Source organism: Marmota flaviventris, chromosome 5 (assembly GCF_047511675.1).
Source record: "Marmota flaviventris isolate mMarFla1 chromosome 5, mMarFla1.hap1, whole genome shotgun sequence".
Classification (NCBI taxonomy): domain Eukaryota; kingdom Metazoa; phylum Chordata; class Mammalia; order Rodentia; family Sciuridae; genus Marmota; species Marmota flaviventris.
Window position 1 is genome coordinate 113,915,880 of NC_092502.1, and position 27,680 is coordinate 113,943,559.

At 36.7% G+C, this 27,680-nt stretch overlaps 1 protein-coding gene across 5 annotated transcripts in view; it reads right to left on the minus strand.

Annotated features, from left to right (window-relative positions):
- The window catches only part of Erbin (erbb2 interacting protein), a 137,417-nt gene extending 113,867 nt beyond the window's left edge, over positions 1–23,550 (minus strand). For all 5 annotated transcript variants that reach the window (XM_027951576.2, XM_071612555.1, XM_071612553.1 and 2 more), the window contains exon 1: positions 23,256–23,550. The gene's annotated coding sequence lies outside the window, so the exon portion shown is untranslated. The remainder of the gene's footprint in view (positions 1–23,255) is intronic.
- Between the last annotated feature and the right edge of the window lie 4,130 nt (positions 23,551–27,680).

Consider the following 27,680-nt stretch of genomic DNA (forward strand, 5'->3'; position numbering starts at 1 on the left):
ATTCAAATAATAAGCTCTTTATGTTTTTCTATCTCCTTATAAATTTTCAGGGGACATATCTCTAAGTTTAAATAACTTCAATAGTAAAGAGAAGACTATAATAAATACAGTATTTAATCTTGTTTCCAGACTTATTAGAGTCTGCAGTATAATTTTTATGCCCCCCCCCAGATTAATAATAGAATATAAAGGCACCTCAAAAAGGCATCTGGAAGTTGGAGAAAATCATGATTCTTTTTATTATATACAAATTCTTTATTTTATATAAAATACTTAGTATTTGCCAGGCACGGTGGCATGCGCCTGTAATCCCAGAAGCTCAGGAGGCTGAGGCAGGAAGATTAAAGTTCAAAGCCAGCCTCAGCAACAGCAAGGCACTAAGCAACTCAGTGAGACTCTGTCTCAAAATAAAATACAATAGAACGGGTGTAGGCTGGGGTTGTGGCTTAGCGGTAGAGAGCTCACCTAGCATGCACAAGGCTCTGCGTTCAATCCCCAGCACCACATAAAAATAAATAAAGGTTTTGTGTCCAACTACAACTAAAAAATAAATATTTTTTTTAAAAAAGGTGGCAGGAGGGAGCACTGCTGGGGATGTGGCTCAGTGGTTAAATGCCCTGAATTCAATCCCTGATACCAAAAAAAAAAAAAAAACACAAAAAGGTATATATAAAAAACCCAAAGCCAAAATCATAGTGAATGGGGAAAAACTGAAAGCATTCCCTTTAAAATCTGGAACAAGGCCAGGCACAAAGGAGCATGCCTGCATCCTAGTGGCTTGGGAAGCTGAAGGAGGAGGATTGTAAATTCAAAGCCAGCTTCAGCAACTTGGTGAAGACCTAAGCAACTTAGTGAGACCCTGTCTCTAAATAAAAAATTTAAAAGGGGGTAGGGATGTGGCTCAGTGGTTACAATTATTTTTTTCTTCCACTTACTTATTTATTGAGCACTTTTTACATATCATACAATGTTCAAGGCCGTGAAGTAAAGAATAAATCCTTGCCTTCCTGAAATTTATATTCCAACACAAGAGAGACACAGTAGGCAAGATAAAATAGTTATACAATGTCAGGTAAGGTACCATAGAGAGAAATAGGATAAAAACACAGAGGTGAGCCACCTTTAGAAACAGCATTCTCCTAACTATCCCAACTTTACTTTCACATGACTAATCTGGGAGGAAGGTTAAACTGAAGGTTTCCACTAGCCTGTCATTAGCATTTAGTCTATATATAAAATCAAGTCATAACCCAGCACACGCTTGACTTTAATCATTGCCCTCACAAAATCTACATTCTAATATATTGGGATAAGCAAAACTTGGGACCCAGAACCATCACATAGATCAAATGAATTCCAAATGTAAGAAGTGACTGAATTTGCCCCATTTTTATTTATGTACTCTTTACTGGTATTTGTATTAACTAGATAAGCTTTCCCACTATGCCATATTCCCTTTTATTTGCCAATTAACATATACCATAAGACAACTGGTTCTAAAGGAAAATATTAAAAATGAATGCTAAGGTCTGAGGTTGTGGTTCAGTGGTAGAGCACTTGGCTAGCATGTGTGAGGCACTGGGTTAGATTCTCAGCACCACATAAAAAATAAATAAAGACATTGTGCCCATCTATATCTAATAAAAATATTTTTAAAAAATGAATGCTAAAGTTATTAGGAAAACCTTTAAGAAGAAATAATATAACTATGTGTGTCCCCCAAAATAACTATGTGGTAGTTTAAACACTATGCCTTAATATTAATAGTTTCTTTCTGAAGGAAGTAGAGCTTAAACTTCCCTTCCCCTGAAAGCTAGATTTCTAACAAATGAATTATATGGAAAGATAAAAACAGTAACTCTATAGTGGGGAAACCTGATAGATACTACCCAGTCAAGTAATCAAGTTCACATTTCCAAGTAAAAAAAAAAAAAAAATGTTCAGGCCACACATGGTGGTGCACACCTATTAATTCCAGCTACTGGGGAGGTTGAAGCAGGAAAACTATACCTACCACAAGGTTAAGACCAGCCTGGGCAACTTAGCAAGAACCTCTTCCAAAAATAAAATTAAAAATGGCTTGGAATATAGTTCAGTGGTAGAGCATCCCTGGATAAAATCCTCAGTAGTGGCGTGGGGGAGATATCACTCTAAGATTATACATTCTTCCTAACTGCTATGGTTTAAATATTAGATGTTCCCCCAAAATTCATGTGTAAGACAATAAGAGAAGGTTTAGTGGTGAAATGATTGGATAAGAGAGCTTTAACCCAATCAGTAAATTAATCTCCTCATAGGAATTCACAGTGGTAAGGCAGGTAGGGTGTAGCCGGAGGAGGTAGATCCCTTGAGGCATGCCTTTGGGGTATATATTTTGTCCTTATTGAGTAAAGCACTCTCTCTGCTCTCTGGTGATATCCCCTACAGCTTTCCTCTGCCACATACTTCTGCCATGCATGATGTTGTTTCTACCTTACCTCAAGCTCTGAGGAAGAGTCAGCTGTTTATGGACTGAGAACTCTGAAACAGTAAGCCCCCAAATAAACTTTTTCTCCTCAAATTGTTCAGATCTGTTGGTCATAGCAGCAAAAAAAAAAAAAAGCTGACTAAAGCATTAATACAGTAAGAAAAGCACTTTCCTTGAGTGGTATTCTTCCTAAAATACCATTAACCCAGTCTAATACTGAAAAGCAAAAAATAAAGACAAATCTAAAATTAGGAAAATTCTACAAAATACCTAAGTAGAACTCTTCACAAATCAAGATCATGAATACCAAGAAAAAACTGAGAAATTGTCAGATTGAAGGACAGACACTAAGACATGAAAACTAAATGTTACATCTTGGATTGAATTCTACAACAGTAAAATGAAATTAGTTGAAAAACTGGTAAAATTAAAATATAGCCTATAGACTAATTAATACTAATGCACCAAGGCTAATTTCTTGGTTTTGATAAATGTGCTATGGTTACATAAGACGTTGAGATAGACAGATATTTTATATATGTATGATAGATAGATATATATATCATACATATATAACATACACTCCCTCTGAACTATCTTAGCAAATTTGAGGGGAGGGGGTTAGAGACTGAACTCACGCATGCTAGGTAAGTGTTGTGTTTTACCACTAAGCTACATCCCAGCTCCCACAATTCTTTTTTAATTACAAAATTACTTCAAAATAAAATTTTAAAAAAATAATAATTCTGGTGTTTAACTTTTTGTGAAAAAAGGAGTGGTTAAGCATGAACTAGAGGAAATACAATCTGCCAGTGGTACTAATATTCCAACATTCAATCATAAAGAGTTTTAAACAACACTTCACTGAAAGTCACCCCTTTGATTACATGAAAGTGTGTTTTTTCATTTGTTTACTTTTTTATCTAATTCTATCAAGCAAAACAGAATACTGTGCAGCTCAAAATTAAGGATTTCCTAGGATCATGACTGAGAATTTCTTTAATGCCACAAATATGTGATTGGTAATGCAATTTGAAAGCCTAAAGATTTCCTAAGCCAAAATCATCTGTATTATATACTTTGCTATTTTCAATGGTCTCAGTAAAGCACTTATATTAAGTGTCAAAAGCAAATATGAACCTGACTTTTGAAGAAAACACAAGCTTCACAATAATTTAAGCAAAACTTTTTAAGGAAAAAAAATGGACTTCTACTTAGATATAAAGAGTTCTCTTTTTTTTTTTTTCCTGGGTACCAGAGACTGAACCCAGAAGGACTTAACAAGCCACATCCCTGGTCCCCCCCCCCTTTTTTTTTTTTTTTATAATTTTTGAGACAGGGTCTTACTAAGTTGCTTAGGGTCTCCATAAATTGCTGAGGCTCTTTGAACTTGCAATCCTCCTGCCTCAGCCTCCCTAGTCACTGGGATTATAGGTATGCACCAAGCACCTGGCTCAACTTTAATATGATTAACACACCAGTTCCTCACTTCATTTCAAGAGCATCAATAAGCAAAACAAACTCCAGTATGTCATCTTTTCATTAGGAAGTAAAATCCTAAAAGTAGCTAGCAAAAGTCCAAATATAAACAATGTCTAGAGGAGTGTAAGAAATAACTGTATCCATTCGTGTCTATTTTATCCTTAGATCAACTTAAGAATACAACAAAACCGACACTTATTAGCCTATCCTCATAATCTACCTTTCCCATTTTTTTTATATAGTTCACCCTTTTCTTATCAGTAAGAAAAAGGCCTGATATAGAATATGTGCCAAAAAAATCACTGTCAGTAACACTGTCCATTCATTACTTAATAGCCCTTTCTTAAGGGAATTCACATTTTAGAAACTGTAAAAGACAATGCAAGGAAAATCTTTATCTCCTTTGAAGAATTTGTGATATGATTATTTAGTGTAATAAGAACCTTGGCTCCAAGTAAGCTTAGCTAGCTCTCAAGTTCTATCACAACTATGCTAAATTACTTACATAACTTTAAAAATTATATTATTTCCATGTTCCTTCTCTTGGATCTCATTTTCTATTTCTATTAATTATGTATCCACATGCTACTAAAAGCCATTTCAAATCTTCAATCAATTCCCCCCCAAAAAGTAATAACCAAGTTGAATGTATGAGGATACTAATATATGAATAAAGAAAAAGAGAAAAACAATCCAAAAAATAATAATAATGTCCTTGCTGGGCACAGTGGCACATACCTGTAATCCCAGGGGGCTGTGGGAGGAAGATAGCAAGTTCAAAGCCAGCCTCAGCAACTTAGCAAGGACCTAAGCAACTCAGTGAGACCCTGTCTCTAAATTAAATACAAAAAGGGTGGAGATGTGATGCAGTGGTTGAGTGTCCCTGAGTCCAATCCCTGGTACCAAAAAAAAAAAAAAAAGGATGTCCTTGACAGGTGTGCACCTATAATCCCAGCAACTCAGGAGGCTGACACAGGAGAATCACAAGTTTGAGGTCAGCCTGCGTAACTTTGCAAGACCCTTTCTCAATTTTTTTTTTAAAGTGGGGAGAGGGAACTGAGGAAGTAGCTCAATGGTAAAGTGTCCCCTGAATTCAATCCCCAGTAAAGAATGGGGGTAGGAGGGTCCTTGATATATCATTTGAAAAGATCTCCAAACAGAAAGTTAACACAGCAAATTAACTGCATAAATAAAAAGGCAGAATGGAATAGCAGATCCTAACACAAAAAGGAAAAACCTATGTGCCTTCATCACCAAGATGTCCTTCAATGTGAAATTGTAAACTGGTAGTATATCCAATCCATATCACAGAATAGTAATCAAAAATAAAAATGGACAAACAAACTGGGCATAGGGGCTCTCACCTGTAACCCCAGTACTCGGGAGTCTTGAGACAGAAGGAGCCCCAATTCAAGGTCAGCCTTGGCAACTTATCAAGAAAGACCCTGTCTCAAAAAATTAAAAAGGGATAGGGATATAGCTCAGTCATAGGGTGTCCCCAGGTTCAAACCCCAGTACTTAAAAAAAAAAAAGAAAAAGAAAAAAGACAAACTATGGTTCTACATACACAGCAACTTTAATGAATCTCCATAGTATGAAAGCAAATTCCATTTATTTGAAAAGACAAAATGGAGAGAAAAGGGCGTTTGGGAGGGAGGCAAATCCCAGTAATAAAAAGACAAAAAAACAGGAATACTTGTGATGATGGAACTATTCTGTCTTGACAATTTTAATGATACTATAATTCTATGCAATATTACCATTAGAGGAAATTGAATAAAAGGTACACAAAACCTCACTGTAAATTTTTTTTTTTTTTTTTTTTTTTTTTGTACTGGGGATTGAACTCAGGGGCACTGGACCACTGAGTCACATCCCCAGCCCTTTTTGTATTTTATTTAGAGACAGGGTCTTGCTGAGTTGTTTAGCACCTTGCTTTTGCTGAGGCTGGCTTTGAACTCACAATCCTCCTGCCTCAGCCTCCTGAGCCTATGGGATTATAGGTGAGCACCACTGAGCCCATCTCACTGGAATAATTCTTAAAATTGCATGTGAATCTATAATTATCTCAGAATAGAAAACGTAATTCACAAGAGAAATCTGAAGTTAAACATTTGTAAACTGGAGGAGGAAATATTCGAATTTTTACTTCACTTTCAAAAAAAAAAAAAAGTCTAAAGAACAATGTCCAAGAACAATTTAAAAACAATATAAAAAAGTTTGTATATTTAAATTTTAAATTGAATGGCTAATCACTTTTTAAATTATAAAATCAAACTATAAGCTTTCCAAAATAGAATCTGGCTTTTTTAAATTTTCTTTTTGAGCCCAGGGTCTCACCTAAGGAAGGCATGAGCTCTACCACTGAGACACATCCCCAATCCTCACAATGATTTTTTTGATATGACACCAAAGGCACAGGCCACAAAAATAAACAACCAAAAACCAATTCGATTTTTTGAAATTTTAAAAATTTTGTACAATCAAGACAGTATCATTCATATATGAATACACAACCAGTGTAACTTCACATCATATACAAACACAAGAATGGGAAGTTAAACTCTATGTAAGTATAATATGTCAAAAACTCTACTGTCAGGTAAATCTAAAAATTATTTATAGCAAAAAAAAAAAAAAAAGTATCAGCCAGGCACAGTGGGACACACCTACAATTCCAGCTACTCCAGGAAGTTGATGGGGGTGGTGGATCCCAAGTTCAGGGCCAACCTTGGTAGAATTTAGCAAGCCTGTCTTCAAATAAAAAGGAACAATAAATGTTTAAAAGAAGGGTAGAGATGTAGCTCAGTGACAATTCTTATCAAACATGTGTGAGGCCTTAGGTTCAAACCTTTGTACTACCAAAAAAAAAAAAAACAAAAAGACAGTATAAACAAATAGCATACAATGGGAAAAAAATATTTGATATTTATTATCAAGAACTCCTACAATGGCTGGGATTGTGACTCTAGAGTGCTTGCCTAGCACGTGTGAGGCACTAGGTTTGATCCTCAGCACCACATAAAAAAATTGAATAAATAAATAAAGGTATTGTGTCCATCTACATATATATGTGTATGTATATGTATATATATATATATATATATATATATATATATATACACACACACATTTTTTTTTTTAAAAGAACTCCTACAACTGAAAAAAACAAAACACCTTGGGTTTAAAACCAGGCAAAGAACTTTCTGAATAGACATTTTTCCATTAATAGCCAATAGGCACATAAAAGAAGTTCAATATCACTAATCATTAGGGTAATATAAATCAAAAAGTACAATAAGATTCCACCTCACACCCAAATAGTATCACTACTCTCAAAGAAACAAAACAGAAATGTAAGAATGTGAAGAAACTGAATTCTTATGCACTGTTGACAGAAATATTAAAAAGTACAGTTGCTATAGAAAATAATAGTGCAATCATTCAAAAAATTAAACACAAAATTAGCAAATTTTGATCCAGCATTCTACTTCCAGATATATTACAAAAGTACTGAAAGTAGTATCTCAAAGAAATATTCATATACCCATGTTCAAAATAGCTAAAATGTGAAATCAACCCAAGTGTCCATACACAGATGAATGGATAAGCAAAATATGACATATATCCATATAATGGAATATTATTCAGTCTTTTTTTTTAAAAAAAGGAAATACTGACTTATGTATGCTACATCACAGGTGAACCTTGAGAACACATGCCGAGTTACTTAAAAAAGAAACAGTGGCTGCCAGGGACTAGGGGAAAGGGATCATTATTTAATATGATGTTTCAGTTTTGCCCGATGAAAAAGAGTTCTAGAGATGGTGGTGGTGAGGGCTGTACAACAATATGAACGTACTTAATGCCACTGAAGCAGTACACTTAAAAATGATCAAGAAGGTAAATTTTTTATCTTTTATCACTATAAGTAAATGGGAGGGAATTATAAATCCAAATAAGGAAATACATAAGTATTGAGGGAAGCTTCAGCGGAAACAATGATACTTGAACTTGATAGATAAGCAGAATTGTATAAAAACGGTCAACCAGCAATTGTATTGACAAAATTTTAGTGATGAGAGTGTTTCCGTTTTCATCTTTAATCACTTGCTTATTTCTCAGAAATTAAACAGGCCAATATTCAAATTTTAATTTTCCATAAACTGCCAAATATGATTTCTTTAAAGGTATGTGATATGTCATTTCAACATTAATACATTAGTCCCACATATGTCCCAGTAAAAAATAATCTGATTTCAAATAATGCAAGCGCCTTAAAACAATATTCTCAATTCCTTGCTCCCATCCCTTAAGACATTGCTGTCACTCACCTCATGTATTCCACATCACTGAATATACTGTTGCTATTCTTAGCAACAATGATGGATGTCATTATATATTTGTCAAAATCCATAGAATGTATACCGCAGAGTGAACTTTATTATATAAAGTGGACTTTAGTTAATAATAATCTATCACTATTAGCTCATCAATTGTAACAAAAGTACCACAAGAATATAGACGTTAATAGAGGAGATGGAGAGGAAGAGGCATGGGAACTTCCTATACTTTCTACTCAATTTTTTTATAAACCTGAAACTACTCAAAAAACTTAAGTTCATGTGGAAAAAAATCTGAGCTCATGTTACAGAATTATGTACAGCTTTAAGATAAACCTTCCTGTGAAACTTTTTGGCTCAAATATTAATACCACGGGCTGGGGTTGTGGCTCAGAGGAAGAGCGCTCGCCTAGCATGCATGAAGCACTGGGTTCAATCCTCAGCACCACATAAAAATAAAAAGTAAAGGTATTGTTTCTACCTACAACTAAAAAAATAAATGTTTTTTTAAAAATATGAATACCACCATTTCTTGTAAACTGAGCTAGTTTATTCCAGTTATTTCTAAAATTAAAAACAATCATCTTTATGGATCCACCATTTTACCCAGCTATCCCACTCCTCAGTTTATACCCAAAAGACTTAAAATCAGCATACTACCGTGATGCAGTCACATCAATGTTTACAGCAGCTCAATTCACAATAGTTAAACTATGGAACCTAGATGCCCTTCAACAGAAGAACAGATTAAGAAAATGTGGTACATATACACAATGGAATATTACTCAGCCATAAAAAATAAAATTATGGCATTTGAAGGTAAATGGATGAGCTGGAGAATATCATGCTAAGTGAAATAAGCCAATCCCCCAAAAACAAAAAATAAATGTTTTGAAAAAATATGAATACCACCATTTTTCTCTGATAAGTGGATGCTGATCCATAGTAGAGCAGGGGATAGGAAAGAATGAAGAAACTTTGTTTTGTGAGGGGTGGGTTGTGAGGACAGTAAGAACAGTAGAAAGAGAAGATATTATTACCCTATATACACATATGATTACACTAGTGTAGTGACTCTGAACCATGTACAGCCAGAGGAATGAGAAGTTGTGCTCCATTTGTGTATTACAGTCAAAATGCATTCTACTGTAAAATAAATTAATTAATTTAAAATAAAATCATCTTTGACAAACTGGCACCTTCCAAAAAGAAAAAAAAAAAACAAGGCACAGTGTTAGAGCACTTGCCTAGCTCTACCTAGTGAGGCACTGGGTTCAATCCTCAGCACCACGTAAAAATGAATAAATTAAAGTTATTGTGTTCATCTACAACTTAAAAAATAAATTTTTAAATAATAAGAAAAATGTACAAACCCAAAATTTCCTTACTTATGTGAACCCAGAAAGAACTCTTCTTCTCTAATACTTATTTTAAAATCTTTAGAAAATACTACTGTTCTAAAAATATTCTTCAAAATTTTTTAAACGCTAATATAAGGGGAAAACTAATAAAGTTGGGAAACTGGAATCCACTTTTTTAATTTCACTCAGGACACTAATAAATTATCTCCAGTATTTCACTTCCCTCACTGAGCTAATAGTTTCCTTTTCTGCTAATTAAAAAGAAAAGGAAAAAGGTTTATCCAAATGAGATTACTTCTAAGTCAATTACAACAATACAGTGAATATGAGGAAAATATCAACATTTTGGGGAACATGCATTTCATGTACACCTAATTATCTACTACATATACTATAAGAAGGTTAAAATCTTGATCAATGAAACACGTAAATTGACAGAAATTAACCTTAAGGCATAAGCAGTGACAAATATTCTTTGTGAAACATTTATGTACATAAATTAGTTTATTATAACTGTAAACTCTACTTACATAAAGAACCCAAATATACATCACTTGATGTATATAATCACATATGTACATAAAGTCATTACTGAAGCATCATCCTAAATATTAAGATCAATGAAAATATTTATAATTGATTTTTTTAGAGATAAAGCAAAAAGTAAAGGAACAACAAGGTTCAAGAAGTGCTTCTCAGATGACTGAAGACACCTTCAGGGTGCAGTTAATGGGCAGAAGAAAAACAGAAGTCGTTCTTAAAGAATCTATCCAAGGACTGGGGTCGTAGCTCATTGGTAGAGTGCTTGCCTCACACGTGTGAAGCCCTGGGTTGGATCCTCAGCACCACACAAAAATAAATAAATAAATAAAAATAAAGATATTGTGTCCATCTACAACTAAACAAAATTTTTTTAAAGAATCTACCCAAGAATTTTTGCTTTTCTAACAAATATTCAGAGTTTAACAAATTTCCTTTTTCTTCTTCCCATTTCAATGGGTACACAATGCTAGAGAAAGTAAGTACAGTCCTGCCCCCTAATGAAAGCATAGAAATAAAATACTATCCCAGTTCTCAAGGGGTTTACAGTAATATAAGGGGAAACACTTAGTCAAATAAAAGGATAAGGAGATAAAAAAGGGGAAAAAAAGAATGACTTAATCAAACTTCTATAGTGTTGGGGACTATATCAAGCAATGGGAGAAAGTTAAAGGGAAATTTTTGTAGTTAAAAACATGGGTTATAAAATAACAACTGTTCTTGGGCTGGAGTTGTGGCTCAGTGATACAGCACTTACCTGACATGTGTGAGGCCCTGGATTTGATCCTCAGCACCAGATCCTCAGGCTTAAGTTTTTTTTTTTTTTTTTTTAGTTGTCGATGGATCTTTTATTTTACTATAAATAAATAAAATAAAAGATCCATAGACAACTAAAAAAGAAATTTAAAAAAAAACTGTTCTTAAAAGTACTTGTTAATTTGTATATTAAATTACAAAATACTAGAATATACCATTTAATTAATAAATATTTATGATTCAATTACAAATAAAAGGGTACTATTAAAATCTTGATCAATGTTACAAATGTGTTAGAAATGTGTTACAAATGGTTAGAAATCTACAGAAAATAAAGTTACCTGAGTATATCCTTAAGCCAAATGTATAATATTAAGTTACTTTTATAATTGGCATAAATTATTTCCAATAGGATTAAATTCAAAATGCAAAATGACTGGATCAATCTAATTACATTAGAATTTAAATTTCTATATAGCAAACACCATAACCAAGGCATAAAGCAACAAACCAACATCAATTAGAACACAAAAAGCATATAAAACATACTACACTAAAAGAATTATTTATTTTAAACTTGTCAATATCATAATTAATAAGCAGATTTAAATCCAAGCACTGACTCCCAGTCTATATTCTTACATACTATACTACATATTATAGTACAGAGGTACAAATAGTACTATGGCTTAGATGTGATTTGTCCCCCAAGCACTCAAGTAGTATAAGTTTGGTCCCCAGGGTGAAAGTGTGGAACCTTTAAGAGGTTAAGGCCTAGGGCTAGAGATGGAACTTAGTGTTAGAATACTTATGGAGAATATAGGTAAGGCCCTAGGTTCTATTCCCAGCAAAGCAAAAGGAGTGGGGGTGCTTAGTGGGAGGTCTCTGTGTCAATTGAGGGCATTCCCTAGGAATGCACTGTGGGAGTTCAGAGTCTCTCCATGGCTTCCAATCTTGCCCAGTGTTCTCACCCTCTTTCACACTCTCCTTCCATTGTGGTGCCATCAGCCATAAGGTGATGCAGCCAAGAAGGTCCCAGAAAGAATCGGCACCCTACTGTTCAGACTTTACTTAGCCCCCAAAACTTGGAGCTAAATAAACCTCTTTTCTTTTTAAGTCCTTAGCCTGAGGTATTTTATCATGGAACAAAAAAAAGTACTAATACAGAAATCCATTCCAAAATGTACACAAAGTACTCTTACACAGTTTTGGTGGAAATGCAAACAGATAAGTCTTTGAAGGGAATTTCACTCTATAATTTTAAACTAAACACACAAGGAGTATCTCTGGGAGACAGGATTATGGAAAATTTTTATTTTCCATGTTATATATTAACATTTAGATTTTTATAGGAAGATTAATTTTACAATCATTTTTAAAAAATAATGTAATTGTTTCAACCCTTTGCCTACAAAAAACTCTTCTCTGCTTTTCCCACTTTCCTATCCTACCCTAATGCACCTCACTCTACAGATACTTAAAAGACAGAACTGGTAAGAATGGTTCTGATTTCAGTAACTGAGGAAGATGACTCAGGGTCTCTCTGGTTTGGGAATGGCTTACAAAAAAAAAAAGAGTAGACAGTACACTATGTTGATATCATATATTCATGACAAATAGCACCTACTATCTATAGTCCCTACAATCCTAGAGTTAGCACCAAAACAATTAACTATATCTTTTGAAGACCACAGAGATTAAAAAGGGCACCCAAATTATCTCTAGTCACCAAAGGCTATCTCAGTATGTCTCTTAAATCACTTCCAAAATCTCCAGGGATGGGGGAAGTGAAATCAATTTATTCTAGGCTAGGTGACAGCCTTAGCCAGAAGATGATTTATTTTAGCTTATAGGTTTTGTATAGGGTCCTAATACAAAACATTCTTTACTCAGAGTCTAGAATTAACTTAAGTTTAAAATTCCAAGGACATCATTAGCATAGAAATATGTTTCAAACTTTGGGATGATGCAAACAATAGAACTTCCATATAGAAAAACACAGTTGTATCAAAATCACTGCCTTCATACTGAAACAGAACAATTATTCCCACAAGAAACTTGCTTTTTGTTTTTATATTTATTTTTTTAGTTGTAGGTAGCACACAATCTTTATTTCATTTTTATATGGTGCTGAGGATCGAACCCAGCCAGCGCCTCACGTGTGCTAGGCGAGCACACTACCTCTGAGCCACACTCCCAGCCCAAGGAACTTATTCAAAGCACATAATAAAAGTACTGAACTTGGACTAGGGATTAGCTCAATGGTAGGGCACTTGTCTAGGATGTGCAAGGCCCTGGGTTAGAGCCCTGGCAACACGTACCCTCCCACCACCAAAATTCTTTCAATACCCACTTTTCAGAGTAACCTGGAATTACTGAGGAATGAAATATTTCACCTAAGTATACTTTATTATAAAATTAAAGCTTGCCATTTTTACACTTTAGAATTTTATTCCTTTAGAAATACATCAGGAATGTATTGTACTATAAGAGCTTCTGGCTCAAAATGTCTGAACAAATATTTACCTCAATACCTTCACAAAAAGGAAAACTAGTTTCTACTAATCAGATAAATTACAAAGACAGAAAGGAAAAAAAAAACAAACCATAGAATGAATACTATGGTGCTCGATTAAAATTAGGGTTATTGGGCTGGGGTTGTGGCTCAGTGGTAGAGCGCTTGCCTAGCATGCATGAGGCACTGGGTTTGATCCTCAGCACCACATAAAAATAAAACAAAGATATTTTGTCCACCTAAAAACTAAAAAAGATAATTTTTTTAAATTAGGGTTATTGTAGTCTCCTAGTTTTCTCATATACATAAATAAATATGAAAGTATGTGTATACACAAATGTCTCCTAGCTCTATACACTGAGAGGACTTGGGGCCTCTAAATACATTTCCACTAAAAATAACAAAGGAAAGTACAAGGTATACTTAAAACATCTCATTGTACTAAAAAGGATGAAGGTTCTCAGAGACAGAGAGAGAGAGAGAGAGAGAGAGAGATAAGAGAGTAAGCCACCTGGAAAGGATTTTCATTGGCCAAATCAAGAACTATTTAAGCATTAAAATAAATGATAAAGGATTACAACACTTTGAATAGGAAACCATGAGTCTAGGAGATGTAAATAAATTAAAATCTGATGAGGAACAAAACATTTACATAGTTTCAAAGTTATTTATCCCACCCTCCCAACAAAATACTCATACACTACAAATAGGGAAAGGACAAGTCTGGCAGTCACAACTTTTATCAACTAACTGAATTGCCACCACTTCCCAAGATGCAAGGAGGAGAAAGCTGCATCACATCTATGACAACCTTGCCAAAGATCTAATCATAAAAATTTAACCATGAAATCTAATCCAAGACCAATTCATGAAAAGTATTAGACAAATGAAAATTGAGGAGTATTCTACAAAATAACTAGGCTTGTAATTTTTAAGTGTCAATAAAACCATAGTAGAGTATGCATAATGTAAGCCTCTAGTAAAGTTCTCTGTAAAGGCAGAAATTGTTCCAGATTGAAGGAGAATAAAGAGATAACTAAATGTAATATATGGGGACAACTGGTGGAGTTCAGACGTTAGTCATGTATTCATGCTAACTTTCTGATTTTGATGGTCATAATACATAGGGAAATGTCCTTGTTCACAGGAAATGAACACAAAAGTATTTCAGTGTGAAAGGTCATCAGGTGGACAACTTACTGTCAAATGATTCAGGAACAAATAGTTCCAACTTTTCTGCATGTCCGTCTTTGTCTCAAAAACTAAAATATAAAAAAAGTTTCATAAAATCTGTAATAGTACTGAAAATATAGAAAGGGTATGTCTACAGACAAGAAAAGAAAGTAATTTGAGAATACCATGTGGATTGGAAGAGGAAGAGATGACAACAAAATACAATACCCCCTATTCCCTATTTCACATTTTACCATTTCAGCTACCTATGGTCAACCATGTTCAGTTACCTATGATCAACTCCAGAAACAAACAATTTGTAAGTTTTCACTTGTGCACCATTCTGAGTAACATAATGGAAGTTCACATGATCCCTCTGTCCAGAGTATAGACACTGATACACTGCTTTCAGGTTACTTATTAGTCACCTAGGTTATCAGATCCATTACAGAGGTATTGTAGTACTTATGTTTTACTTAATAATAACCCCCAAAACAAGTTATGCTGGCAATTATATATGCCCCAAAACAGCCATAAAGTGCTTTCTTCTCAATTAATAAGGAGAGAAAAAATTGCATCCTGAAGGTGCTAAGATCTTCATTAAGAATGTGTTCTACATAGGAAAATGTAAAGAAGGAAAAAGAATTTCATGTTAGTTTGGTTACTGCACCTCAAAATGCAAAAGATACAATCATTCTGCTGCGAATGCAGCTCAGTAGTAGAAGGCTTGCGTGAGGCTGGGTTCCACCTCTAGCACAGAAAGAAACAGAAGTCATAGTGGGTGGCAAGTGCTTACTCAAGACAGAAAAGGCATCAAATTATAGAGTTTGAGACTATCCATAGTTTTAAGCATCAACTGGAGGTCTTGGAATTTATCCCAAGAAGATAATACTACACATTTGAGGGTACACATTTGAGTACCCAAAACAAGCATCAAATGCAATCTCTAAAAATGTTGAATTTCCTTAGCAAGGAGGATTGGAAGATGTATATCCTGGTCAGTTAGCCAAGTAATAAAACCATAGTAGAACATGCATGATTTAAGTGTCTAATACAGCTCTCTGTAATTGGGGGAGCTGCCCGATAGTATGTGAAAATAACAAGAGTATCTGCTGAGGGACAGGAAGAAGTCAAGCTATTCACACACCCTAAAGGAGAAACCCATTTGTTATATATTCCTCTCTCTCCTCTTCTAAGCAATAACCAAAGCAAGAAGACCTCGAGCTGGAAAAACAAAGTACAATTAAGAGAGCAGTACAATTAAAGTTGGGCCATAATATAAAACTTTTTGACCTCCATGAAAAATCTAACATTTGGAGGCTGAGAAAGGAGGAACGCAAATTCAAAGCCAACCTCAGCAAAAAGTGAGGCACTAAGCAATTCAGTGAGATTCTATCTCTAAATAAAATACAAAACTGGGCTGGGGAGGTGGTTCAGTGGTTGAGTGCCCCTTAGTTCAATTCCCGGTAACGGCCCTCACCCTGGTTCCCACCCTGTCCCACCTACTCCCCCCTCCCAAAAAAAAACCCTGAAAACCAAATGAGCTAAAAAATCAAGCCACTTGATTCTCCCAAAATAGGAGGGGGGTGGAATTCTCCCAAAATGCAATACCAAAGGATCAAAAAAAAAAGAATCAAAGGAAGTAATGAAAGCTCCACAAATCCCAACCCATTAATAATGTCTTCAAAGTGTGGTCCACAGGTCCTGAAAATCCACAGCCCCTAGTCCTGACACTCTTCAAGAAGTCTTTAAGGTCAAAATTATTTCTTCATAACAATACTCTAAAGTTATTTTTCCCTTTTCCATTATACTGACATTTTACACTGATGATATGAAAGCAATAGTGGGCAAAACTACTAGCATCTTGGCAGGTACATGTATCTTTACTACAAATTCCCAGATTTTTAAATGCCACAATGCTCAAAGATATTTTTAGTAAAACAAAATAAGTGAAGTAAAAAGTAACAAAAATTCAAAATAAACCAAGTATATCTATTAAGAAACAAAAAATAACTTAAAATCTTGTGTTTGCTACTGCATAATTAGACGTGTCAATATTTGGAAAATACATATAATTCAATGAACCAATATTTTACAAGTCACCGATGTAGGATGTTACAAAAATCATGAAAAAGGTAAAAGATTTATCCAAAGTACAAGGAAAAAAGATACAAAGTACAAGATAATGATACGAAATGAAATTTTCAGTGATATGATTTCAGATTCAACATTTCAACTAACCTGTAGAAAACCACTACTTGTCAAATTCTGGTTTATCAAATACTTATCAAATTTTGATAGCAAAGAGTATATACACAATTATCTTAAAAGGCCAGGAAAAAATTCCTCCCTTTTCTAACTACATCATCCATATAAGGCTGTATTTTCTACATTATAACCAAAACAACATATTACAACAGATGGAATGAAGAAATTGATAAAGAATTAAGCTGTTTTCTTTTAAACCACACATAGAAACTTGCAAAAATACAAAACTGCCACTCCTTTTGCTCAATTACAGACAGCCTTCTATATCCATGAGTTCATTTCACAATCATTCATTCACTGAAAATATTAGGAAGAAAAAAATTGCATCTGTTCTGAACACATAGAGACTTTTAGCACTTACACTGTATTAGGTATTTAAGTAATAGATATATACATACATATATAATTTAAAGTACATAGGGAGGACTATGTATGTTATATGAAAATACTATACCATTTTATATATAAGAGACTTTAGCATCCACAGATTTGGGTATGAAAGGTTAGGCCCTGGAACAATCTTCCATGGATACCAAGATACAAATTGTTATTTGTTTTGGAAAGTAGTTATATTTTTATTAGAACAATATTTAGTATTTTAAGTTTGTTTTAGCTTATAATACAGGAAATACAGTAAATAGACCACATAAGCCAAAAATTCTGGGTTCTCAGTAATTTGTAAGATTAAAGGATTCTAAGACCAAAAAGTTTGAGAACGGAGGACTTAGGGCTATGACTATTTCTTATAATTATCCATCTTATAATAAAATGACTTCTGACAGGCAAATGAAATGTATAAGGCACTCTGCCGCAAAGTAAGTAGTCCCAAACTACTCTAGATATGATCCCTGACTTGATGGTTCACCTTAAAATTTTTCCTCTTTACAATAATGCAAAAGTGATATGCATCTGGAAAGCAGTGTGGAGGTTCCTCAGGAAACTTGGAATGGAACCACTATTTGACTCGCTGTCTCATTCCTCACTGTATACCCAAAAGACTTAAAATCAGCATCCTATAGTGATGCAGCCATATCAAGTTTATAGCTAAACTATGGAACCAACCTAGATGCCCTTCAACAGAGGAACAGATTAAGAAAATGTAGTATATATACACAAAGGAATATTACTCAGCCATAAAGAAAAATGAAATTATGGCATATGCAGGTAAATGGATGGAGTTGGAGAATATCATGCTAAGCAAAGTAAGCTAATCCCCAAAAAACCAAAGGCCAAATGTTTTCTCTGATAAGCGGATGTTGATCCATAATTCGGGGGGCGGGGGGTGGAGATGAAGGAAGTTTCAGTAGGGCAGAGGGAAGTGAGGAGAAAGGAGGGAGTGGGAAGGACAATGGAATGAGAGGGACATTATTAACCTACATACATGTATGATTATATGACTGGTGTGACTCTGCACCGCTTACAGCCAAAGGAATGAGAAGCTGTGCTCCATTTGGGTACAATGTGTCAAAATGCATTCTATTGTCATATACAGCTAATTAGAACAAATTTTTTTTAAAGTGATATGCGTTTGGTAGAAACTATAATTTAATGGGTTCAATCCCCAGTACCACACACACACACACAAAAAAAAAAAAGGGGGGGAAAAGAAACCATACTTCAAATTTTGATCTTTTCCCCAGCTAGCAAAGCATATACAACATATACAATATGCTCTCACAAACCATGGAACAAGATTGAGAGTAAACTATCAATACTCTACTGGGTTGCAGGGGTTTTGTTATTTGTTGTTGTTGTTTCTTTGAATTCAGGTATTCAATAAATTACATGAGATTTTTTTCTACCCCTTATTATAAAATGAGCTTTGTGTTAGACAATTTTGCCCAGTTGTAGACTAATGGAAGTATTCTGAGCACATTTAAGATAGGGTAGGCTGCCTAAATTCCCAGCAATTTGGGAGACTGAGGCAGGAAGACTGCGACTTCAAAGTCAGCCTCAGCAACTTAGCAAGGTCCTAAAGCAACTCAGCAAGACCCCATCTCTAAATAAAATATAAAAAAAAAAAAAATAGTTAAGCATCACTGGGTTCAATCCTGGTACCAAAAAAAAAAAAAAAATGGTGAGACTAAGCCATTATGTTCAGGTTAGGTACATTCTATGCATTCTTCTTCTTCTTCTTCTTTTTTTTTTTTTTTTAATTGTCAATGAACCTTTATTTTATTTATTTAAATGCAGTGCTGAGAATCAACCCAGTGCCTCACTCATGCTAGGCAAGTGCTCTACCACTGAGCTACAGCCCTAGCCTCTTAAATGCTTTCTTGACTTACAATATTTTCCTGTTATGATAGGTTTATCTTAGACGATATAAGTGCTTCTCATCTTAAGTTGAGAAGCACTTATATCTTCTAAGTTATTCAGTCTTCTTTCCATTTTTCTATTCCCTCACTGTAATACCACAGGTCATAACTACATGATGTTGTCAATGTGCATTTCTTACCCCCTTCTTACACACCAAAAAGCCAAGAGCTCACTATGTACAAAAGTAAATGGACTTTGAATAAGGATGTCCTTAAAATTGAAGCCCAAAAACTTTATTTTACATATTTGATTACATAATATCATCTTTTTATCTTCTCGTTTTTCTATATATTCTCTATATCTGAATTTATTAATGTATAAATGACTTCCAAACAGTAGTAGAGTTTATTAAGCTAATTTTTAGATATTCTTCTTTTCTACTGTCTCACATGCCATCATTTATAAAGACTGGCAAGACCTTCACCTAATGTGGCCTGGAACAAAATTTGAAGTGTGAATAGAGTGCCCATGTGCTTATCTCACAGGAGAAAAAAATAGGCAACTTCAAAATTTTAGGAACATTTAAAAAAGCAAAGAAAGAAACAAAAAGGAGAAGGAAGATACCCATAAACACATGTACATTTAGAGAGGCTAAACACACACACACACACACACACACACACACACCAAAAACAACAACAACAGTCAGGTAGGGAGGTTGCAGAGTGTCAAGACATGAGAATGTTTAACAATCTAATGTGATTTCAACAGTTAATCCTAAGGACATTAAAGAGAAAGAAGGAAACTGAGGAAACAAACTAAATAAAAACAAATCAGTATATTAATGCATATCAAAACAAAATACTGACATGTATACCAAGATGGAATACAAAAGGAATATTCAAAATTAAATGGGGCTGATCAAATTTTTTCTACTGCATGTTTTGAACAGTTTTTTGAGATAATAAGCAGACTAATAAAGTTTGAAAAAGAAGGGAAAGGCAAAACATAATTAATAAATAACTGGTAGACATGGACAAATAGGGGAAGTAAATGAAGCTAACTATAAAAATAGGAACCTAAAGGAATTAGAAGAGAAAGCTGAACAATAATTAGATTTCTTTTTTACAGGTAGGAAACCAAAGACTGGAGAAAACTAAACAGTAAATCTGAAAAATGGAAGTAGCATAGTTCAGGAGTTAGTGTTGACAGGAACCCAGAAAGAGAAAACAAAAATTTTTAAAAAGTACAAGGCAGAAATTAACAAATTTCTTGAGATAATTCAAAAGCAGATATTATAGAGCATAATTCACATATAGATTTACCATGGAAATAACAGTATATATTCAAAAGTTGCATAATCTATCATGAACAGTTCAGAAAAGGAAAAAAAGACACCTTCAGAGGTTTATAACATAAATAGTCCAAAAAGCATGTACCAAAAAAAGAATGAATGAGCAAGACAAAAGGGTCAAAATGATAATACAAAAAACAAAGTATGAGTATTTAAAGAGAATGTGGAAAATAGTAGCAATTACAAAAAAAAAAAAATTAATTCTGCTATCCAACATCACTAAAATTCATCAAAACCCCAAATACTCTGTAAATACTTCCATAATCTATTTCTTTAAAAAAAAAAAGCCTTAAAATCTAAATCATATTATCCATAGGTAATTATTTCAAACAAATGCCTAAATATGCACCAAATTTTCTGAAATTGTAAAGTATTTCTTAGAAGATACTGTTTACTACCAATAGCTCAATACCAATAATGTCTAAAATAATAACTTTAGAGATTTACCAATGACACAAAGTAGCACATAACAAAAATTTGGTTTCCACATCTGAACCTCTATAGGCTTTTTATACATGAAGTTCACAATAGATTGATCCCAAGTGGCAAGGAGACTTCATAACTCAATACCTACTAGATGATGATCTGAAAATTCATGATTACTTTCAATACAGAGACTTTATATGTGCGTTTTGTGCAATATAAGCAAAAGCTCTGGAAGTACTCTATATTTGCCAGTTTAAGAAAACACACACAATACTAATACACAAACTTTTAAATCATTTTGAAATATTTTAACTGTCCTTTCTAAGCCTCTTTGTAAACCTGTCACATTTATAAACAAGGCTTTGAAAATATTTATAGTTTGACAACAGTATAAAACCTAAAACTCATTCAGTGCTAAGCTAACAAAATTTAATTTGAAGTAAACTACAAAGTAAATTATGCCTTACTGAAGGGGGAAAGGAACTAAAGATAATTACAAAGTGAACACCTCACTTTTAAAACTATGTTATCAGAACTTAAAACATCCTACTTATTTTTCCCTAAATTGGAGGGGGGGGGGGGGGGCAACTATCTCTAAAAACAGGAGTTTAAACAATCATTTTTAAGCGTGATGAAACTTTTTTAATATAAAAGTTACAAACATGGAAAAACATCTTCACTAAGTGCTAAGTCTCTGTAAAAAAAAAAAAAAAAAAAAAAAAGACTTGCTCTATTAAGGCTTTGTTGCTCTGGGGCCAAGTATAAACCTTATAAGGAAACTGAAGTTCAATGTCATTTATTTTGTTCCCCACTTTTAAATGCCCAAGAATAATCTCCTTTGCTGCCTAAAATCATCCAAAATCATAAAGCAGATCAGTTATGCACTTTAAAATCCTCGATAAAGCTACTCAGACTTACAGGAATTACTGGATGGTTCACAAATTTTACCAAAAATTGAAAGGAGAAAAAAAAAAAACTTCAGACACCGGGCTCTAGGAACAAAACAATACATAGTAATAGTTAAAAGATTCTCTTTTTGAAATATACTTAAAGATGAAGTAGCCAAGAACAAGTTGTGGAATAACTAGATCCTGATCTTTAAAACCTACCTTTTTTCTTTGAACTAAAGAAAGCCAACCCTTTTCCCTCAGTTTCCGGTAATAACTTTGGTAGCATATAATTAATTAAACATCAGTTTACATTTAAGATATACCGACCAAGAGAATCTCTTATTTAATATTTGTTCAAAAGCACATTATTATCTTTGACCTCTCTTTACCACAACAGCACTGGAATAAAACTAAAAAAGACACACACTAAAACAACATTTCGGGTTTGCTGCAACCAAAACTAGTTTGATCTATGAAGCCTACCCATTGGCTCAGAAATGCTCATAACTCTGACTGGTGGAATGTCTGCCACGCTTGACAAATTCCCACCCACTCAGTAGGTACCTAACACTTATCAGACAGAACCAAACAAAATCAGGAGAACACAAAAATCTGAAGATCGGACAGTTCATAAAGCACATTTTATCACCATCAACGTGACTGCCATGAAAATCATTTTAAGCGTTTTACTTCCCTTCCTATATAGGCTCTTCTGAAGTAGAGAAGTCCTAACAAATCAACTACTTCCAAGTGTGTGTTGTTTTTTTAATCATACCTCTCTCTCTCTCTGTAACCCTTACACCGTCCTTTTTCTTCGTAATGGATCTGTTACATTTCTAGCAGACATATGCTTTCAATTAACCAAACAAGCATTACAGGGTACAAAACGTTTGAAAAGAACAAATAAAGAAATCTATTACCTCGCCCTGAAAAACAACTAAAGTCCAAGCAAATACATTTATAAGGGTTTGAACAAAAGTGTCTCCATAAACGATTATCGCAGAAACCAAAACAATCCGCATCAACATAAACAAATGCGGCAGCCATCTCAATAACAGCAAATCACTCGCTCCAGCGACCTTTCTTCCAAAACAAAAGTTGCCAGTTTCAGCAACTTAATATACAATGTATATGTTCCGAAAACCTAAAACTTCGGGACCTGTGCTGAACAAAGGCACTCTTTCTTCCGATTGCGGAAAACTTTTCGTCCCACCGCATTCTTACAACCCCTTATAAAAAGAGAAAAGAAAAGAGTCCAGATGGTAGGAGGAGGAGAAAAATCAGGTCTACTATTTAGCTCCTAAAATGCTACCCACTCTTAACTTGAAAAAAGAATGCACGTCGACTCGAGCAAAGTAAAAATACTATCGCCTGTTTTCCGGCCCACGAACTTCGCGACTTCTAGACACTTTCGTGAAAATTACCTTTCGGTCGGACAGTGTCTCAGGGCAGCTTTCTCAAGGCTCCGCTTGACATGATTTCCTTCCCTTCATTAGTCACTTAGGATCCAGCCGAATTTCTCTCTCGGGTAAGAGCGGATGTGCAGTGGCCTCCCGAAGAAGAGTGGGTTGCTTTGGTGGGGGTTGGGATGCGGGCTGGCTTCCTGGCCTCAAGTTTTGCAGGAGTTTCCCAGCCCCAACTAGGATCTCCGCCGAAAGGAGAAAAAAAAAAAAAACTTTTCACTCGTGACACCGCCCGGAATTGCCGTGCGAAACTCACTTCCTGCCTTGGCGAAAAGCAGGATCCAGCTCGGTCCAGGGGAACCCGGAAAACCAGCTCCGCGCGCGCCGCCGAGGGGGAGGGGAGGGGGCGTCCGCCGCGAGCCTCCGGCTCCGGGCGCCCGGCGCGCCGCGCACACCCGACGGCGGCGGAGCACGGCCAGCGGGGACGAAGACGCGGCCCGGACGCTGGGCTAGCTTTGGCCGCGCTAGGCCGCCGCCTCCGCCGCCTCCTCCTCCTCCTCGCCGCCGCCCCCAGAGCCGTGCGGTGGGGTTATTGTCTCGATAGCGCCTGCCGCGCCCTTCGTCCGCGCCGCCACTGTCGCCGCCGCCCTGAGCCCGAGCCGAGGGGCCGCAGGCTGGATGGCGGCCCCCTCCCCGGGCCGTCCGTCGGGCCGTCCGTCCTTCCGTCCGTCCCTCCCCGCCTTCTCCTCTGGCCCTCGGACCCTCTTCCTCTCCCGTTTTCCCGCCGCCGTTCCTCCTCGGCCCTCCTAGTTCTTCTCCCCCAGAGGTGGAGGATTCCCCAGGAAGCGCAGGAGGTGGCGCGGGCTGCAGCCGGGTCTCCTCAGGAGCTCGCGGGGCCGCGGCAGGGACCGAGGCTGCGTCCCGCGCCGCCGCGCCACATTCACTCGAGCGAGAGACAGCGAGGGGAGGAGAAGGGAGGGAGAGAGAGAGGAGAGAAAGGAGGAGGAACGGGGTTGGGGCGGAGGGGAGACGCTGCTCACAGGCCGCGGCGGCAACAGCGCCACCGCCCCGGTGGCGGCGGGGGGCGGGTAGGCTGCGCGCGGCGGGGGCGGGGCGGCCTCCTGCCGGCTGCGCCCCAACCGCCAACAGCCCGGCTGAAGGCAGGCGCGAGCCAGTCAGCGCGCGGGGGCGGCGCGGGCCGACGTCCGCCGCGGCGGGGGGCGGCGGGCCTGGTCGGGACCCTGGCCGGGGGGGAGGGGCCGCGGGTTCGCGTGCGAGGCGCGCCTGGAGGCCTCAGCGCCAGGAGGTCCTCAGCCGGCTGCTCAGCCCGCCGAGTGGGGAACACTGAAGACGCTGACCCGGGGTTGGCTCCTCGCTATCCTGCGCCCAACCCAGTAGACCGAAAGTCCACCAGGCCTCCGCCGCCTTGGCTTCTCGAGTTTCTTTGTACGACAGTAATCGGTGCAGAGGTTGTTCAAGTCCAGCCCCGATTTAAAGGCAGCAGGTATCTCTTTCAGCTACAGCACTCCAACTTCCTCTCATGGCACTCTCAGGTTGCAGGAAACCACCGCGACAGCTCTGTGAACCTTCCCACGCCGGCCCTGACACCGAGCTTGCTCGCACAGCCACGCAGCTGGGGCTCCTCCAAGTCTCAGCCTCACACGGGTGGGGAGACAAAGCTGGCGCTGGGAGGGGAAAAAATGGCCCGCGAAATTGCCTCAAGATAGTCCCTTTGTTAGAGGAACAGTGGATACACTGCGAATGCGACAAGGGCTTCCAACCCCAGCAGGTTCTGTGGTGCAGTCGTTGAATTGCGCTGGCCCTGATACTTCAGCCTGGCAGGGTTTGCGTTTATTGCGGAGAGAGACTCAAGCATTCTGTCAACACATATGGCATAGAAAGCTTCAACCATAACATTGCACAGTTTTTGCAGTTACTGCTTTAAATATGTTAACAAGACGTCCTTGTTTTACCCAGAGAAGAAACGGAATAGATACGCAGCAAACCGTCAAACACCCCCAACTCCCTGCTGTACTTAACTGTGTACAGTGATGATAATTAGACTCTGGGTCCCTGAAGTCACTAGTTCAGTTCTTCCATCTGTATTCCAGAGATAATTGTTTATTACCAAGTTTGAGTAAAGAGTTATATGCAGAATATTTTTGGCTTGCACCCAAAGGAAGGAGTATGTAAAGTCCACCAAAGAATTGTTTACTGAAGTGAGTTCTATGCTGGTGACAAACATTTGAAGTAACTCAAGAGATATTCAAGTCATTCTGAATAGATATGGGATCGTGTTAACTACATCCAGAACTGATGAAATTAACACTGTCTTAGTTCCTTAGAGCAGAAATTGAACATTTACAATAGTACCAAAGCATTTAGTGCTGAATTAAAAGAGCGTTAGCCAGAAGCTAGAAAATGGCAGATATACTGGTGATACCAAGTTGGTGTTTTATATGAATATGAATCTTAACTGCATAAAAAGCCAAAGAGTTGGATGAGCTGTCTTTCATACTCACTAGAAAGATATCTTTGAAAAACTGGTTAGGGTCTGATCAGAACTCGGTGGCATAGCTTGAGCTGAAAGGGCCCCTTTCCTAAAGCATCCCAGAGTGGAATATCTCCCATATCAATGGGAAATCAGCTAGATTCTAGGATTCTAGTGAAATACCATAAATTCAAGTAAACCTAATCCATCTCTCCAAACTTAAATAAGTAGGACTGATCAAGTCTTCTAGGATAAGACTTGACCCAGCCTTCATTTTAACTCATTCTGAGAATTCATCTGGGTAAGAATCATTCAGGCTAGAAAAGGCTGTAGCACCAAAATCCTTTCTCCCCATCACCTGAAATTCTGCTATTAGAGTTTTATCCCTCTGAGTAGTTACTCTAGTATAAAACCATAATCCAAAAACCCTAATGTTTTAAGCTTCAAAAGCCACTTACATCTAATTCATCAGATTGTTTCTCTAAAGCAGATTTTGATGGAAGAGAAAAACATAACATGCTGATGCTGAGAAGATAGAACAGGGAAAAGGGCCTTTCATTCCTCTGTGCAATAGAGGGAGCATAGAGGAGTACATGAAAAAAAAAATTACTCCTACTTAATGGCCAAGTAGGTTCTGCTTACTCAAACTATAACAATGAACCCTAAAACACTGGCCTTAAAAGAATAGAACATCTGTAAACCCAGGTAACTTTAAAGGTTAAGGCAGGAGGATCCCAAATTCAAGGCCAACCTCAGCAATTTAGTGAGACCCTGACTCAAAAATTGAAAGGTAGGTTTAGGGGTGTAGCTTAGTGGTAGAGTGTTTGCCTGGCATACACAGGGTCTTGGGTTTGATCCCTAGCACCACAAAAGAGAGAGAGAATGGAAGCAAGGATACACTTGTCAATAATTATCTATTTTGTAAAATATTTCTTTAATTATCCCTTTATAAAGTACTTTCCCAGGAATCTGTATCCGTGAAATGAAAACATACAATCAGGGTAATCAATATTCAGAAATAATGATTTATCTTCATTATTCATCACTGACTACTTAGTTCTAACTCATATGAGCAATGCAGACAAATATAGTCAAATCTTCATTTGTTCTTTTATATGAGACATTCCTATTCCATGCTTTACAGATTGGTTTCCTTTGAAAGTCCTCCCACAGGACCTTGGACTAAAGATGGACTGAAATTTTTATTTATGATTAAACAGAGAACTAAAACCCCACCTTAAGCTAAGCTGCCTAGCTGTGATTCTGTAATGATTAACTGAATCCCAACACCACCTTAGAGAGTAAGTTAATGTGTGTTGATAATAAAGCTTCATCTTCTCCATTATGATTTCTCTAAATGATTCTCTGTGAAAGTGGGGGAATCTTTTCTTTGGGATTTACCCTCACCAAAGCCTGAGCTCAGGAAAAGAATACTTTCTGCTAGTGATAAGCCACTTTATCTGAAGGACAGCCTTAAGGCCATAAGCATTCCAGGGAATGTACACAGCATCCATAAGAAAAAAAAATGAGAAAAAAGTGTCCTAAGAGAGCATGTCCACTGTTTTCAAAAGGGACCCCATCATTTCCCCATGCCAGACAAGCAACTGTACACAAGTATTAGGGAGACTGAAGTAGCAGAGGGCAAGGAAAGTTTTGAAATAGTCATTCTTTTCTCCTTTTCTCAACTCCTAGCAAATAATTAGTTACCGAAAGACAAAGCTGTATCCCAGTAGTTTTGAGAAAAATGGATCTTCAAGCTGGCATAGGATTAGTTTCAAAGGAAGTCTAGACATATTAGATCCATTAAATCAAAATATACTATAATGACCTAGTGGCTTGGGATGCTGAGACAGGAAAATCACAAGTTCAAAGTCAGCCTCAGCAACGGCTAGGCGCCAAGCAACTCATTGAGACCCTAAATAAAATACAAAATAGGGCTGGGGATGTGGCTCAGT